This window comes from Schistocerca piceifrons, chromosome 1 (assembly GCF_021461385.2).
Source record: "Schistocerca piceifrons isolate TAMUIC-IGC-003096 chromosome 1, iqSchPice1.1, whole genome shotgun sequence".
NCBI classification, from domain to species: domain Eukaryota; kingdom Metazoa; phylum Arthropoda; class Insecta; order Orthoptera; family Acrididae; genus Schistocerca; species Schistocerca piceifrons.
In genome coordinates, this window is record NC_060138.1 from 650,709,493 (window position 1) to 650,728,950 (window position 19,458).

The 19,458-nt window shown below is 43.1% G+C and overlaps 1 protein-coding gene across 1 annotated transcript in view; it reads right to left on the bottom strand.

The window, feature by feature from the left end:
• Positions 1 to 19,458, bottom strand: part of LOC124761130 (neural cell adhesion molecule 2-like) — a 228,074-nt gene that overhangs the window by 105,353 nt on the left and 103,263 nt on the right. The window lies entirely within an intron of this gene.

Sequence of the window (19,458 nt, forward strand, 5' to 3'; positions counted from 1 at the left end):
TAAATTATGGCCTACGATCAAAGTGCTAGAAATGAGTAGGTCCCTGCCTGGTGAAATATGTATATTTCTGTCTGGTATATATATATATATATATATATATATATATATATATATATACCAGAGCTAACAATGAACAGACGTACTGCACAGTCATCTAACTATATTCGCAATCTAGTATTTAGATTGTTGATTGCCACATCGTGAGTGACTGACCTCAGTTGTCTAAAGATGGAGAAAGAGTCTTGGTGGAGAGGCAATACCTTCTGCGGATGGCTAGCACTGAAACAGTGAAGAACACATGCTTGACTGCAATCAGAGGAATCAGTCAAAATGGAACACCGAGCCATCTGTTACTCTGTCACTGTGAAAGATGAGTTTAAATGTAGAGGTCATCAATTGCGCTCCACAGTGCAGTAAAACTCTCTTAGTTTACTTATGTTGTGACTACCTTTTATTTCAATCATGCAGTATGTTTGTTGTGGGGGCAGCTGCAACATGATTTACACCATGAAATGTCTAGTTTTCCGTGAGAGCGAATGGATCGATACATGTTAATGCCAGTTTAGAATCTGACACATACATCGAAGTCATGGTGGAGAGAAGAAAATGTATGGATGTGTACAAAGGTGTAGTAATACAGCGCTCAGACGTGTTATAACAGAAAAGAAACAATGTATCAAACAACAAAACAGGGACCCTCTCTTGTGAGCAATAGTCTGTGGAATATGGTACTACTACATTACAGGTGACGAAACTTTACTCGGGACTGTGCAAACGACTTCGATCACTGGCCACCTGCTCCAATGGATCAGTAACTGTATATTTAATAGGGTAGGCACATATGCCAGATGCCAGCACACAGACGGTATTTGTTTCTGCTATATGTATCTGAAGACAGGGGCGCGGAGAAATGTTATCGAGTTCTCTGTCGGATGATGTTACCGGAGCTTTTGTAGTTGGTAGTTTTTCTGTTGGATGGTACAAAATAAAGATGACAGAGTGTTTGGGTGACAGACGTGAATGCTCCCTGAGCGATGCAGATCTCCTTTCGAGGGCAGTACCTGTATGCAGTTTGGAAATGCACAGAATTCGTGTAGCAAAACACCCGTCCTTCTTCCAGTCCTTCTTCCAGTTCCCGTACTGTCATTTATACTGCCATATGTTGCAGGAGAAGCTTAGTTTTGGCGCTGATCTTACACATCGTACACCGGTGGCGAAGCTACGACGAAGTGTTCCCATTTCCACCGAGTGGTCAAATAAGATGGTCCTGTCGCATTAACTCAGCTCAACCTGTTTCTCCAAGGAATCCAGAAGGCGGTAGATACAGCGCTCTCCTACCTCTGCTCAGTTGCGCCGTAAACTGGGACGATCACATTGACTAAGCTGCATGGAGGGCGGGGCGCAGACTGAGGATTAGTTACAAGTTGTAGAGGGACTGTCTAACGCCACGTTGGAGTTTTCCTGTAGCAGATAGGTTCGAAAAAGGTGAGTCTTTTCAGGGCATGAGAGTGGCATGAATGTGATTCACCACTGGTTGTAATCATTAAAAGACATCTTCATAGGATCCAATGCTGGTATGTGGTTGAATGGGGAGACTTGACTCCAAATTTCAGACAGCATTTCTACCAGAAAACGTAATCATATCAGCGACCCACGTGTGTGCCTGTAGATGGTTCAAATGGCTCTGAGCACTATAGGACTCAACTTCTGAGGTCATTAGTCCCCTAGAACTTAGAACTAGTTAAACCTAACTAACCTAAGGACATCACACACATCCATGCCCGAGGCAGGATTCGAACCTGCGACCGTAGCGGTCTCGCGGTTCCAGACTGCAGCGCCTAGAACCGCACGGCTGTGCCTGTAGAACCAACACCACTTTTATGCAGGGTGACAGTAACATAGTCATTGTGATCATGTTTATAATAGCGCTGTTCTTATGCGAAATGTATGTTTCCAGCTGTAGAATCGTTCAACATATTCTTCCATGCAGGGATTCCCATTTGAACTACCTGCTGAGTGTATTCCGACTACTGAAAAAGAAAAATTTCCCTCCTAGCGAAGTGACTCCCATGATCAGTTTAATTAATTAACCTGGGTATTGTTTTGTGCCTTGTTTATCACTTCTCAATACATTACAGTGGACTCTGCCTTGCAGTGCATTTGCTGTTGTATCGATCCTCTCATGCAGAAGAGCTTTTCTTCTTCCGAATACAGTGGAGAGAACCGATTAGGAGATCTATAGTGCTTTAAAAATCTAGTCGCTATGCCAATTCCCGACTGATAGCGATCTCCAACATCTAGCCACGACAACTACTACTACTACTACTACTACTACTACTATTGTGGGTTGGATCATGGCTTGAGTGTGTCGTATTTAGTGCTTCTCAATACATCGCAGTGAATTCTGTTTTGTAGTGGTATTTGGTGTTATCTCTATTCTATTACGCAATAGAACCTTCCTATCTCTTTCTGAACTGATCAGTTTATTGTGTCTGTTAGCTGTGTGCACACATGCGTTCAGTATGGGTGGAAATGGCCAGCAAGGGTGTGGGTCTCTCTCTCCCTGCCAGTGCAGGTGGTGCTACCCTGCAGTTGGTGGACGGCACTCTTTCTGATTGCTAATTTGTGTGATCTTCAGGATTTTTTTTCACCAGATATGTTTAGTGTAAAAATTGTGGTGGAGGGAGGTGTCCATATCCTCAAACGCCAGTGTGTACAAACCCTCGGATATATTTAGGGCTACGATCTGTTGTTGTTGTTGTTGTTGTGGTCTTCAGTCCTGAGACTGGTTTGATGCAGCTCTCCATGCTAATCTATCCTATCTTGTGCAAGCTCCTTCATCTCCCAGTACCTACTGCAACCTACATCTTTCTGAAAGTGTATTCATCTCTTGGTCTCCCTCTGCGATTTTTACCCACCACGCTGCCCTCCAATGCTAAATTTGTGATCCCTTGATGCCTCAGGACATGTCCTACCAACCGATCCCTTCTTCTAGTCAAGTTGTGCCACAAACTTCTCCCCAGTCCTATTCAGTACCTCCTCATTAGTTACGTGATCTACCCACCTAATCTTCAACATTCTTCTGTAGCACCACATTTCGAAAGCTTCTATTCTCTTCTGGCCCAAACTATTTATTGTCCATGTTTCACTTCCATACCTGGCTACACTCCAAACAAATACTTTCAGAAACAACTTCCTGACACTTAAATCTATTCTCGATGTTAACAAATTTCTCTTCTTCAGAAACGCTTTCCTTTCCATTGCCAGTCTACATCTTATATCCTCTCTACTTCGACCATCATCAGTTATTTTGCTCCCCAAATAGCAAAACTCCTTCACTACTTTAAGTGTCTCATTTCCTAATCTAATTCCCTCAGCATCACCCAACTTAATTCGACTACATTCCATTATCCTCGTTTTACTTTTGTTGATGTTCATCTTATATCCTTCTTTCAAGACACTGTCCATTCCGTTCAACTGCTCTTCCAAGTCCTTTGTTGTCTCTGACAGAATTACAATGTCGTCGGCGAACCACAAAGTTTTTATTTCTTCTCCATGGATTTTAATACCTACTCCAAATTTTTCTTTTGCTTCCTTTAATGCTTGCTCAATATACAGATAGAATAACATCGGAGAGAGGCTACAACCCTGTCTCACTCCCTTCCCAACCACTGCTTCCCTTCCATGCCCCTCGACTCTTATAACTGCCATCTGGTTTCTGTACAATTTGTAAATAGCGTTTCGCTCCCTGTATTTTACCCCTGCCACCTTTAGAATTTGAAAGAGAGTATTCCAGTCAACATTGTCAAAAGCTTTCTCTAAGTCTACAAATGCTAGAAACGTAGGTTTACCTTTCCTTAATCTTTCTTCTAAGATAAGTCGTAAGGTCAGTATTGCCTCACGTGTTCCAACTTTTCTACGGAATCCAAACTGATCTTCCCCGAGGTCGGCTTCTACTAGTTTCTCCATTCATCTGTAAATAATTCGTGTTAGTATTTTGCAGCTGTGACTTATTAAACTGATAGTTCGGTAATATTCGCATCTGTCACCTGCTTTCTTTGGGATTGGAATTATTATATTCTTCTTGAAGTCTGAGGGTGTTTCGCCTGTCTCGTACATCTTGCTCACCAGATGGTAGAGTTTTGTCAGGACTGGCTCTCCCAAGGCCGTCAGTAGTTCTAATGGAATGTTGTCTACTCCCGGGGCCTTGTTTCGACTCTTTCAGTGCTCTGTCAAACTCTTCACGCTGTATCGTATCTCCCATTTCATTTTCATCTACATCCTCTCCCATTTCTATAATATTGTCCTCAAGTACATCTCCCTTTTATAGACCCTCTATATACTCCTTCCACCTTTCTGCTTTCCCTTCTTTGCTTAGAACTGGGTTTCCATCTGAGCTCTTGATATTCATACAAGTGGCTCTCTTTTCTCCAAAGGTCTCTTTAATTTTCCTGTAGGCTGTATCTATCTTACCCCTAGTGAGATAAGCCTCTACATCCTTACATTTGTCCTCTAGCCATGCCTGCTTAGCCATTTTGCACTTCCTGTCGATCTCAGTTTTGAGACGTTTGTGTTCCTTTTTGCCTGCTTCATTTACTGCATTTTTATATTTTCTCCTTTCATCAATTAAATTCAATATTTCTTCTGTTACCCAAGGATTTCTACTAGCCCTCGTCTTTTTACCTACTTGATCCTCTGCTGCCTTCACTACTTCATCCCTCAGAGCTACCCATTCGTCTTCTACTGTATTTCTTTCCCCCATTCCTGTCAATTGTTCCCTTATGCTCTCCCTGAAACTCTGTACAACCTCTGGTTTAGTCAGTGTATCCAGGTCCCATCTCCTTAAATTCCCGCCTTTTTGCAATTTCTTCACTTTTAATCTACAGTTCATAACCAATAGATTGTGGTCAGAGTCCACATCTGCCCCTGGAAATGTCCTACAATTTAAAACATGGTTCCTAAATCTCTGTCTTACCATTATATAATCTATCTGATACCTTTTAGTATCTCCAGGATTCTTCCAGGTATACAACCTTCTTTTATGATTCTTGAACCATTTGTTAGCTATGATTAAGTTATGATCTGTGCAAAAGTCTAACAGATGGCTTCCTCTTTCATTTCTTAGCTCCAATCCATATTCACCTACTGTGTTTCCTTCTCTCCCTTTTCCTACTGTCGAATTCCAGTCACCCATGACTATTAAATTTTCATCTCCCTTCACTACCTCAATAATTTCTTTTATCTCATCATACATTTCTTCAATTTCTTCGTCATCTGCAGAGCTAGTTGGCATATAAACTTGTACTACTGTAGTAGCCATGGGCTTCGTGTCTATCTTGGCCACTATAATACGTTCACTATGCTGTTTGTAGTAGCTTACCCGCACTCTTATTTTTTTATTCATTATTAAACCTACTCCTGCATTACCCCTATTTGATTTTGTATTTATAGCCCTGTATTCACCTGGCCAGAAGTCTTGTTCCTCGTGCCACCGAAGTTCACTAATTCCCACTATATCTAATTTTAACCTATCCATTTCCCTTTTTAAATTTTCTAACCTACCTGCCCGATTAAGGGATCTGACATTCCACACTCTGATCCGTAGAATGGCAGTTTTCTTTCTCCTGATAACGACGTCCTCTTGAGTAGTCCCCGCCCGGAGATCCGAATGGGGTACTATTTTACTTCTGGAATATTTTACCCAAGAGGACGCCATCATCATTTAACCATATAGTAAAGCTGCATGCCCTCGGGAAAAATTACGGCTGTAGTTTCCCCTTGCTTTCAGCCATTCACAGTACCACAACAGCAAGGCCGTTTTGGTTAATGTTACAAGGCCAGATCAGTCAATCATCCCGACTGTTGCCCCTGCAACTACTGAAAAGGCCTCTCAACAGATACCCCTCCATTGTGGTTGCACCTACAGTATGGCTATCAGTATCGTTGAGGCACGCAAGCCTCCCCACCAATGGCAAGGTCCATGGTTCATGGGGAGACGATCTGTTTGTGACAGAAATTTCGTTACGTGATTTGCATAGTGTTTGCATGTGATACTCAACAGTTGAAAATATGTTTTATTCTGAAGGAGGGTCATCATAAGGTGTAAATGAGTATTTTAAGCAATCTACTTGACTCCTCTAGATTGTTAAACAATTAATTTGACAGGATAGTGCAAAACGATTATTTGCATCTAGTGCACTGTGCACTAACTCAGTCCATCCCCACACGTCAGGGTGAGCACACACATGAAAATTTTTCAATAAAACGACATCTGCAATCTGCAGTAGTTAAATACGTAATTAGGATGTATAGTTGCCGGATGTTAGTTTATCCCACCAAATGAAAGTGAGATCCAGCCACTGCGAATTGAATTTTATAGGTAAACAACACATCTTATGATATATAATTGAATTTCCTGTCATCAGATCCTTTGTCTCCAGCACATTGCCTTGGAAGGAGTTCTTGTGTGCATCAGTATTCTGCACAGGTTTATGGGTTAAATGCTGCTTGGTTTGCAGTTCAATCTGACCACGACTGATGGCACATGCAGGCCAAGCAGTGGCATGCTATGGAACATAAGGAAGAGAGAGAGAGAGAGAGAGACAGAGGGAAACAGAGAGAGCAAGTGTTTTGACAGGAATTTATCTGGCATCAGGTATCAAAGTGTTGCCCCAGCTGGTGCTTTCATTCATGGATTAGCGTCTGTCAGTCATGGGCCCCAGGGGGACACCTCTTGGACAACAGCACATGGCACAACTGTTGACAGACACGTCGCCCCTGGTGCATCCGAACTCTGGGGAGCCTGCGTTCTGCGCAGGCGAGTAGATGGTCCGTGCTTGGCAGTCGAAAGATTTATAAATGTGTAATAATGTGTGATGGGTCTTTCATGGTGGTATTCCTTGTACAGCTGGGATGAAATAGAAAGCGATCGATTCAGTTACTTCTGTTTCATTTAATTAACAAGACATGCATCTTCTCAAACAGCAGAGAATGATAAACAAGAGAGATCAAACCCCTGAAAATTGAATTTTTTATAAATAAACAATACACCTTCTGCTATGTAACTGAACTTCCTGTCGTGAGATACTTCCTCTCCAACAGAGTGCTGACAATTTCCTGGAAGGGGCGGGGGGTGTTTGGGGAGGAGATGGTTGGGGCGTTTACCAGAGGGGTAGATGTTAATTAATCAATCAACTTAATTATGTAGATAGTCAGACTGATTGAATGAGATGGGGTGTTCGAATAACTCAGGGCTGAAAGTGTGCATGTATCAGCGAGGAAGAGGGGTCAGGGTTGGAGGTTTCCTAAGGAGTTTGGAGCAGGAGTTGGAGGGGAGGGGTAGGGGAACAATAGGTTAAAGGTTAAGGACCTGTCAATCGCCAGCTGCTGTGGCTGACCGGTTCTAGGCGCTTCAGTCCTGAACTGCACTGATACCATGGTTGCTGGTTCGAATCCTGCCTCAGGCATGGATGTATGTACTGTCATTAGGTTAGTTAGGTTTAAGTAGTTCTACGTCTAGGGGACTGATGACCTCAGATGTTAAGTCCCACAGTGTTTAGAGCCATTTGAACCTGTCAGTCGAATGGAAAGATTATCCTCAGGGGATCATAATCCTCGTGGCAGTACAATAGTTTAAGGACCTGTCAATCAAAAGAGAACAACATATTTGCACCTGAATGTAGGCAGCCTGCACTAACAAAACGGTCTGAAACGAACTTTTCCCTACTACTGCTGTATATGTAGGCAGTTATGGAGTCATTTTAAGAAAACGCAGAATATATTTATTTACAACAGCATTATATTCTGGACTGAAAGTTGTGGTGGCACAATAATCTGTAGAGTGGTCCAAAGTCTACAGTAGGTGGATTTCGCAGGTGTCCTTTTTGCTTATGTATAAGGTGAGGCCACGATCGTGAATATGAAATCATAATACATTATTTGACTGTTTTCTGGAAACTGCTTTAAATGATTAATTATGTCATTTTATGCTGCTAACGCGCTTTTCATTCCTCTTGAATTTCAATATTCTTTTAGAAAAACGGAAATGAAATTCAAATAGTTGGAAAGCCCACTAAAACGCTACATCCAGGTCATGTGATGCCAGAGATGTCACTGGTTAGCTCGCTGCTCTTTATGTTATAATGCTAATTCACAGTGATGACTTGTTTTGGGATTTAAGTTTTGGAAAATGTGTTACAGATGATGTGTAGTAACATACTGTACAAATACAATTATAAAAAAAAAACATGAAAAGTTGTTTTTGAGTGTTCCAGAGTAAAAGAAGTTGCTTAAAGTGTTGCTGCACTCTACCGACGAATTGCACCATTTCGACGCAAAAGTTCACTAACTTAATTCAAAGTGTGTTGCACTATGAAGTTAACCTTAACTTGGCTACGAGATGTGCCCTCTATCTGTTACAACGAAGGATAATGTCATTCAATGAAATTAAACTCCTAGGAATATTGTTGTTTTTTGCCAGCTTCAACTGAATGATTTAGTAGCTCGGTTGTCTTTCGCCATAGAAATGTTGCTCTGCTGCCTCCGTCAACGCCTCTCTGGGATGTTTCTCGGTGGCCATATATTCAGCTGCACTGCTTAAGCAGACGATCTCGTCATTGTTCCTCGTAGTGGTGCTGAGATCAGAGAGTCACTTGCATGGGTTACCACCTACGGCGATGCTTCTGGTAGCTGCCTTAACGTCTGCAAATCGAGTGCCGTGGTTATAGGTGCGTTGCTTCCTGCGGACAATGATGCTTCTTTGCGTGTACCTGATACTATCCGTTGCTTAGGACTCGATTACGCAAGTGATCTGCGGCGGAAAGTTGCCCTCCACTGCCGATGTCTACATTCCCGGCTACGAGCTGGTCTCTTAGATCACGGTTTACGAGCACTCGATCTTCTGCAACGGACACAATACGTAAATATATATTTGACGTGACGTATCCTCCACACGGCACAGACACTTCGTATTCTGCCACCTATGGACAGCCGCCTGCCAGCGGCACTGTTCATTTGCTTGCCACGGCTTGCTGTTCAAGATAAGGTACGAAACCCTCACCCTCCCGCGGTGCAGGGGCTGTTTAGGTCCTTATAATGTGCCTGACAGAGCGATAGCCCTTTACATTGGCTTTCACATGACACTGTCGCGCCGAAGTCCTTCGCGCCTTACCAGCCTGTTGCTGGAGGTCCTTGCACCACTGTCTCTCTCACCACCTATCCAGCTTTCGAAAATCCCGCCGCCCTTCTTTTACTTACGCCACTTATTCCTTGAACTGAGCTACGTCCGTACTGTGATACCGCCGGCGCACTTGACGTCCACGAAGGCGATCTATGGTTTCCTTCGACAGCACAGGTCACAGGATGTGGTTGAGGGGAAGCATCGCCACGTCGACTGGTGTGCCGTTTGGCAATCCTTATCTTGTCACTGACGTCCAGTGTGCATGGCACCTTACTGTCAATATGAAACAAGTATGCAAGCCACGCATTCACAGGATTCACCTCGCAGACGCCCCGTTGTGTGTCGCTTGTGATGTTTTGGACACAGACGAGCACCACCTGGTGTGCAGATTCCTGGTGCTTCAGATGTTACCCCTAATTATCCGTACGATTCTTCATCAGATACCTACTCAAATGCTCCTCTTTCTGGACGTGGGATACTTCCCGCAAGCGGAGACGAAGGCTGTGAAGTGGATTTGTGGACACGCAGCTCACTACTTCTTTGCTGATGACGAGAAACGTATCTTGATTTTTGTCAGTTCCTTAATGAACGCCATAGTGCAGTTGTCCGCAATCCAAAATACAGACAATTTTTCTCCAGTTTCCTTTGCAGTGTCTTCCTTAACCGTCCCCAGAGCTGGGGTGTTCCTGTCAAGAAGAGTTGATCCCCGCCTCTTCCACACTTAGACCCGATATATTCTCTGGTCATTGGAATGTTCTTCTGGGAAAACATGTACGTCGACAGTCTCAATGAGTCTTCCGTCTCGCTTCACCCTCCTCCTCGCGATGCTGGTTTCCTGCTATTCTCAGTAGTATTAATGTTAAAGAAATAAATAAAAAAGAAAACAAAGAAAGAAAAGGGAAATAAATAAATAAACGATGTTCATTGTACCTCTACTCCACGTTCCCTACGCTTTCCTTGGTTCCTGAAAGGTGGGAACGGTACATTGTGGCCAGGCCTCGGGTTTCGACGCCTGCCCACTTTGGCCCCACCCCTCCCTTTGGGCACAGGGAAGGTTCCCTTTTTTTAAAAAAAAACTGTGGAAGGTTCCTTTTTTTAAAAAAAATTGTTAATGCGCTAAAGCGTCGAATGTCATAAGATGATGTTTATAGATCGCTGGTTCGAATCTAACCCAAAAATACATTTTAACTTATTTGTTAAACGACTCGACAGTCCTCTCATATCAAAACCAAATCACAGTTCAAAACTTCTGCACACCGACCAGAAACAGAATACTATTGTGGTTTTCTTGCTGTTTACATGTGTTTACATTTGCAATCACTGTTCACACACGTCCGCAGCTCGTGGTCGTGCGGTAGCGTTCTCGCTTCCCGCGCCCGGGTTCCCGGGTTCGATTCCCGGCGGGGTCTGGGATTTTCTTTGCCTCGTGATGACTGGGTGTTGTGTGATGTACTTAGGTTAGTTAGGTTTAAGTAGTTCTGAGTTCCAGGGGACTGATGGCCATAGATGTTAAGTCCCATAGTGCTCAGAGCCATTTGAACCATTTTTGTGTTCACACACGTCACGTGCGAAAACATATTTTCTAGCTGATATGACCACACACTTTTTACCTGATTAGAAACAGTATTTTATCTTCATACTGTCCAGGTAAGATCCTTTCTGTTTAAACTTTGGCACATTCATCATCTCACATAAAGATGAAGTAAGCCTGCTTCAGACGCTAAAGTTAGCTTACACACACAAGTATCACAGCCCCTTCGTTTGTGTCACCTGCGTGTTGTACTCGCTTTATACCTGTTCGCATAACCTCATAATTCTAGTGGCCGTAAGATGATATCTTCACTGTTGTTGTTGTTGTTGTGGTCTTCAGTCCTGAGACTGATTTTAATGCAGCTCTCCATGCTACTCAATCCTGTGCAAGCTTCTTCGTCTCCTAGTACTTACTGCAACCTACAACCTTCTGAATCTGCTGCAAGCCCTCGGGAAAAATTACGGCTGTAGTTTCCCCTTGCTTTCAGCCGTTCGCAGTACCAGCAAAGCAAGGCCGTTTTGGTTAGTGTTACAAGGCCTGATCAGTCAATCATCCAGACTGTTGCCCCTGCAACTACTGAAAAGGCTACTGCCCTTCTTCAGGAACCACACGTTTGTCTGGCCTCTCAACAGATACCCCTCCGTTGTGGTTGCACCTACGGTACGGCCATCTGTATCGCTGAGGCACGCAAGCCTCCCCACCAACGGCAAGGTCCATGGTTCATGGGAGGGATATCTTCACTATGCATTTCAAAAAAGTGAATTGTTTGTTCGAGAAGTAAATGCATGTATCCCTTGTACATTTCTCAGACTGAGACTAATGTGAAGCTGTACATAATACATCTCACAATAGAAACTTCTGCCACAAGATTTCTTACTGAAGCTGTAAATGAGTGGAACATAAACGCATCAACTTTCTCAAGGCTTCCGCTACCACGGTTGAGAAAATTCTTTTCTATTGTTACTTAAAAGTTGTAATTGCGTTTTCCATCACTAGATAGCTAAAATGTTTGCAGAAAAAGAACGTAAAAACCTAGTAACTTCGGCTAACGCTCCTGTAACTTCGTCTTACTCCTAGTCTGTGACGTCAGCAGAGCATCAAACAGTAATAGAGCGTTTTCGATCACGTGACAATATTGACCGTAAATGCTTTTTATAATCTATCAGTATAACAACAAATTGAACCATATTTTCAACACAGGAAAATAGCCTATTGTCTTAGCCTACTGATCAGTGGCTTAAACCGACGTCTAGGTTAGGTTTAAAGCTGACAAAATGATGGTGAGAGGGCGAAGCCTACGAATGTGAATTGATCAGAATTCTCATTCTGCAATATATTTTGCGCTTACTTGATTTTACTTGATGGTTTATTCTACCACTTTGATGTCGTCTTTGATTAAAGCAGATCGTTGGTACCGGAGGGTCAGTATTTCGACAGAAGCTCTCATCCTCACTATGTTCGATCACCACTGCCTGGAGTGAGGATACGGCTTGAAACTTTCTGGAAGATAGAAACAGTGTGTTGGACCGGCATTCCAACTCAGTATTGAACTATTGTATAAAAAGCTCTTACAGACCACGCAATTTAGATTCGACAGACGTTACTCTCCATGTTTACAAGATGCTGATACCTGTCTCCAAGTTCATAAATTTATCAGAAACTGTTCTAAATACACTATGTGATCAAAAGTATCCGGACACCACCAAAAACATACGTTTTTCATATTACGTGCACTGTGCTGCCACGTACTCCATATCAGCGACCTCGGTAATCATTATACATCGTGAGAGAGCAGAATGGGGCGCTCCGCGGAACTCACGGGCTTCGAACGTGGTCAGGTGATTAGGTGTCACTTGTTTCATACGTATGTACGTGAGATTTCCTCACTCCTAAACATCACTAGGTCCACTGTTTTCATTGTGATAGTGAAATGGAAATGTAAAGGGACACGTACAGCACGAAAGCGTACAGGCCGACCTCGTCTGGTGACTGACAGAGACCGCCGACTGCTGAAGAGGGTCGTAATGTGTAATAGGCAGACATCTATCCAGACCATCACACAGAAATTCCAAACTGCATCAGCATCCACTGTAAGTACTATTACAGGCGCGACGTGAGAAAACTTGACTCTCGTGGTCGAGCAGCTGCTCATAACCCAAACATGACGCCAGTAAATGCCAAACGACGCCTCGCTTGATGTAAGGAGCGTAAACATAGGACGATTGAACAGTGGAAAACGGTGTGCGGAGTGACGAATCACGGTACACAATGTGGCAATCCGATGGCAGGGTGTGGGTATGGCGAACGCATGGTGAACGTCATTTGCCAGCGTGTGTAGTGCCAATAGTAAAATTCAGAGGATATAGTGTTATGGTGTGGTCGTGCTTTTCATGGAGGGGGCTTGCACCCCTTGTTGTTTTGCGTGGCACTATCACAGCAAAGGACCACACTGATGTTTTAAGTACCTTCTTGATTCCCACTGTAGAAGAGGAATTCGGAGATGGCGATTGCATCTTTCAACACGATGGAGCATCTCTTCATAATGCACGGCCTTTGGCGGAGTAGGTACACGGCAATAACATCCCTGTAATGGAATGGCCTGCACAGAGTCCTGACCTGAATCCTATAGAACACCTTTGGGATGTTTTGGAACGCCGACTTCGTGCCAGGCCTCACCGAACGACATCAGTACCTCCCCTCAATGCAGCACTCCGGGAAGAATTGGCTGCCATTCCTCAAGAAACTTCCAGCACCTGATTGCACGTATGCCTGTCATCAAGGCTAAGGGTGGTCCAACACCATATTGAATTCCATCATTACCGATGAAGGGCGCCACGAATTTGAACGTCATTTCCAGCCATGTGTCCGGATACTTTTGATCACATAGCGTATATTTCGAAGACGTTGGGAGTAATGTCAGCCCCGGCTCAGCGTTCCCTCCTGAATAAGTTTTCCAGCCTGTGTTGTGAGTCGAGTCAAGATCTGACAGGCAGTGTTAATCTGTCAAGTTAATTCTGGTGCTCTGCTACAGCGATAGAAAAAGTATTTCCTAATTATTTGAGAGCTGACGAAGTTTTTCGAATGATGTTCTGCCGCTTTACCTTGGGAGACAAGAACAGCCACCACGATGAAGCCTTTTCTCGAAAAAAAAGAAGAAAATCAGCAGGTATCTCTCACTGAATTACATTCTACAGTAACATAACGTTACTGTGAGCTAATTTTGCTCTAATCTGTCGTTTTGAACAGACTGCAAAGGAAGATTATACAGGCACCACTGAAGACTACGAAAGACGTCTCCGTCATACACAATGGCGTTCGACAAACCTCGTCTGCTTCATTAACGTATGTCCTTTCTACAGTCTGTGAACTCTTGGTTCCAAACAGTTCAGTACTGCTTCAAACGTAAAACTGTCACCAAAGTTAGAGAATAGCAAAGTAACGGTGACAGTTTGGTGTGTTTTACGCTACAGTACTGTACATCACCGGCTGGAGTGGCCAGTTCCGCCTCCCCACGTCACTGCGTAGCGCCCGCCTGGGCTTGTGCTATTATGTGTCGAAACAATACTTGATTTATGGCTTCCGTGTGTCGCTGAGAGAATCGACATATGGGCATATTGATAGCTAGACACAGAAACCTTCACTGTATAGTATGCCCTACTAGTATCTTTTGAAGGAAGACAATTGCCTTCACAACAGCAGCATCTGCATCTTTCACCTACAATACATCTCTAAAGTTTAGAACGTACAGTCAAACTGTTTACAGATCACGAAAACTAAATGGCATTATCCTTGTCTGCACACCGACCTAATACCGATCGTGGTTGCACATTGGATAGCACACTATACTCGCATTCGGGACGACGATGGTGTGAACTCGTGTCACACTATTCGCTTTACGTTTTCGGCGATTTCCCTAAATCGCTCCAGGCAAATGGCGGGACAGTTCTTTTGAAAGGGCACTGCTGTTTTCCTTCCCCATCCTTCAAACAATCCGAGTTTGCGCTCCGTCTCTGATGACCTCGACGACGACGTGCGTTTAACACTAATCTTCCTTCTTTCTTTTTTCAATACTGTGGAAGAAACTAGCTACATACTTCAATTTTAAAGACATGTAATGTATTTCCTTTCTAATAAGGAAGAATGAACACTTCAGGAAACGTGAAACAACACCCTTTTCAACAATTTGACCATTAGAAACACGACAACAACACCGCACTACTTTTCTTGGCTTCCTGAGAGACGATCTGCTAGTGTTTCTTTCCGATGTTTTATTAAGCGGGAATTGTGCAGTTCAGTGTTACCTTTGTCATGTTTCAGATTGGTGTGGAATAAAATGAAGGGGGACGGTTGGATAACCTCTCTCATTGTCAGATATTGTCATGTTGTTGTTGTTGTTGTTGTTGTTGTTGTTGTGGTCTTCAGTCCTGAGACTGGTTTGATGCAGCGCTCCATGCTACTCTGTCCTGTGCAAGCTTTTTCATCTCCCCGTACCTACTGCAACCTACATCCTTCTGAATCTGCTTAGTGTATTCATCTCTTGGTCTCCCTTTACGATTTTTACCCTCCACGCTGCCCTCCAATACTAAATTGGTGATCCCTTGATGCCTCAGAACATGTCCTACCAACCGATCCCTTCTTCTGGTCAAGTTGTGCCACAAACGTCTCTTCTCCCCAATCCTATTCAATACTTCCTCATTAGTTATGTGATCTACCCATCTAATCTTCAGCATTCTTCTGTAGCAACACATTTCGAAAGCTTCTATTCTCTTCTTGTCCAAACTATTTATCGTCCATGTTTCACTTCCATACATGGCTACACTCCATACGAATACTTTCAGAAATGACTTCCTGACACTTAAATCAATACTGGATGTTAACAAATTTCTCTTCTTCAGAAACGCTTTCCTTGCCATTGCCAGCCTACATTTTATATCCTCTCTACTTCGACCATCATCAGTTATTTTGCTCCCCAAAGAGCAAAACTCCTTTACTACTTTAAGTGCCTCATTTCCTAACCTAATTCCCTCAGCATCACCCGACTTAATTAGACTACATTCCATTATCCTTGTTTTGCTTTTGTTGATGTTCATCTTATATCCTCCTTTCAAGACACTATCTATTCCATTCAACTGCTCTTCCAAGTCCTTTGCTGTCTCTGACAGAATTACAATGTCATCGGCGAACCTCAATGTTTTTATTTCTTCTCCTTGTCATAGGGTAGTCAAAATCGAAGTTAATCTACGAATCTTAAAGACCCTTTCCTCCATGAGTCATTGCCCGTCCAAAGCATTCTTACTTATGGAAGTAGTCCCATTTTAGGGTAATGCATTTTGTCCATTGTCTTTCAAGGTAGGAAATGCCACCACTGTCTTCGGACGGTCTGCAGAATACCCATGAATACAGAAAACTTTTCACTTTACTGCAAAAAGGTTTCCCAGTAAGAAATTTCTTTAGATGAGGGAATAGGCAGTTAAGTGTGATAAATGAGAGGGATGTTCTAGCAATTTGTACTTCATTGGCCGGCCGTTGTGGCCGTGCGGTTCTAGGCGCTTCAGTCTGGTACCGCGTGACCGCTACGGTCGCAGGTTCGAATCCTGCCTCGGGCATGGATGTGTGTGATGTCCTTAGGTTAGTTAGGTTTAAGTAGTTCTAAGTCTAGGGGACTGATTACCGTAGATGTTCAGTCCCATAGTGCTCAGAGCCATTTGTACTTCATTTCCCCAACTTTTCCCATTTTCAAAGTGTGAATTTGCACTTCCTTAATGACATTTTTCATGTCGCTTACCCCCTCCCAAGTACTGGTTCACAAAATTTTCGGAGCATTTTTTTCTACTATTTTATTCTTCCCAAGGTATTTAACACGACTAATCAATTTTGGGGCCCGGAAAATAATACATCCAACCTTTTCGGTGAACTAAATCGGATTCGACTTTACCAGAAATAGCTGAATACCCAGCATTACCCAGGTACGTATTTATTCCAGTCTTCTATTGGTCCACCTTCCACATTTCTGTCTATCTCCTCCTCCCCCTCTCTCTGCATGTCCTCCTTTGCCCCTCTGTGTCCATCTGCTCTTCCTCCCTCTCTTGGTTTACCTATTCTTCTCCTCTCTGTCCATCCCCTCCCTTCCCCAGTAATTCCAACTGCATCTCCACCACCTGTCTTCGTTCATCTCCCCCCCCCCACCTCTCGCTGTTCAAGTCCTCATGTAACCTCTCTCTGTCCATCGCCTCCTCCTTCCTTTCTCTGACGATCTCCTGTTGCCTCTCTATGTTCATCTCCTCTGCCCCCCACCATACCTGTGTCCATCTACTCTTCCTCCCATCATATCTTCGTCGATCTCCTTCTTCCCCCTCCCTCTCCGTCCATCTCATCCTTTCCCACTTCTCTCTCCACGTTATCACCGTCACCCCAATAGGAAGGTGGTGGTTCTTACCCTCACAAAATTTCTTTCCAGATCGCAAGTAATGTATGTAACAAATTTGGTTTAAATCGTTGCATAGGCCTAGGATGTGCATTTTAGCAGCCGGCCGGAGTGGCCGAGCGGTTAAAGGCGCTCCAGTCTGGAACCGCACGACCGCTACGGTCGCAGGTTCGAATCCTGCCTCGGGCATGGATGTGTGTGATGTCCTTAGGTTAGTTAGGTTTAAGTAGTTCTAAGTTCTAGGGGACTTATGACCACAGCAGTTGAGTCCCATAGTGCTCAGAGCCATTTTGCATTTTAGCTGTGCTTTCGCCCGCGTACGCACATATAAATCTATTTCAAATGTATTTAACGCATTTGACACGTCTATGTACACACATTTCACCTGTACCTCTAGTGAATTTAACCCAGCGGTTTCGTTTTCACGTAGTTCAATGTATCTGCTAAACTACGTGTCATACAATGACGGAATTTTGCAGGTACATCCAGTGGTATATGTCGTTCCCGTGTGCGAATCACGTTGCGATTGGAGTTAGCAGTAAAGAAGTGACAAATGAAAATGTTCCCCTTCATGCAGCAGTTTTACCCCATGAACAGCGAAAATGTGGTAGGCGATAATTTTTATTTCCTTTAATTATTTTATGAGTGTTGTCAGTGAGAAAATGTTTCGTAAATGTTTGGAATTATATGTAAAACTTGTTGATAGTCATTAAGTGCTATAATTATTAAATACTCGATGAATAAAGTGTGGGTAGGCTACACTGCTTTTTCACATTCATCCCAACTTCATTTATAGATAGGTGGTTGTTAACCCCATAGAGATTCGCCCCAGAAGTACGTGATATGTGTACCATGTTTGGACTAAATCGCTGCAGTGGTTTAGGAGGAGACGTGGAACATACATACACACATACAGGGTGCACACCATCACTTTTCCAAAATTAAATTCTATACAACTTCTGTTGAAAACTTCGTGCAACTGTCTGGAATTTAAGAAACAAATTGGGCCAAGTAACCAATAAATTAAAAATTTTACGAAATTACTACTGCAGATACACGTCTGGGACATGTTTTATTAGAGTCAAGAGATCAATAACAACAAAATAAATGAAAATTGTGCTTTACTTTAACCTCGTACAGTTTTGCGATGGATTCATATTAGCGAAGTTGCTAAATTTTAGGCAAAATATTTTATTAGCCGTAACTCCGCAACTAAAGATTTGCTGACCTATATTTATCTGAATTTTCCGCATACATTTCAGAACTTCATATGTGCACTGATAGCGTCACAAAAGGCTGGTACAGCCTGATTCCATAATATTTAATTAGGAAACGGAGTTTGTTTCGAAGAAATGCAACATTGTTCCCGTGTTTTTTGCTGGACAAAGTATGAAACCTGGTATTCGAGATGGATTTCATGTAGCCTATCTCCGTTCAATTTTTTGTAGTAGGGATCATGAGAATATGACACAAAACATTTTGTCGGCTGCAGAGGTGTACAGACGGTCATTTTTCCCTCGCTCTGTTTTTTGGTAGGAGTAGCGTAGGAGGTCGATTGTTTTAGTATAAGATACGCAGCGCCAAAGGCTGTACAGTGATTTGCGGAATATTTGCATCAAGCGACTGGGGTGCCTTCATACCCTGTACTGGTCACTGGTGAGTCAATCAAGAGCACAAAGGCGCGTCACCGATTTCCATCCCTACCACAGCGTGATTACCCGGCGTATCTCCTATGTGGTGTTGGTAATGTGCTGTTCTTGTGCCACCGAGTCAAAGGCGTATCTTGCGTACTTTGATACGAGAAAAACATACACCCCGCCACAATCAACTGCCATGAGGTAATTTAAATAGCGTTTCACTGTCCGAAATGCTATAATGTAACTCAGGATTTTTATGTATACAACACAAAACTGATTGCTGTCATGCGAAAGTTTATTGACTTAACAAGGTAGTCCAATATTCTACATCCTGCTGAGAGGAGGTAGAAGTTGTGAACACAATCGATATCGTTATATACCATACAAAAATTATTTGCAATGAATGTAATGCACAGTTAACCGTTTCGGGAATCAAGTTGCCATTGTCTGGCTGTCTGTGATCAACCATTCATCTGCACTTAAAAAGCACGAAACTTTCAGAAAATAAAAACAAACTTTAAAATTGGCGCAACCTGATTCTCTGTTTCACTTCTCCATACTACTCCCCATTCGTCGAAGTGGTCCTTCACATCTGCTGATTCAAAAATGGTTCAAATGGCTCTGAGAACTATGGGACTTGACTTCTGAGGTCACCAGTCCGCTAGAAATTAGAACTAATTATACCTAC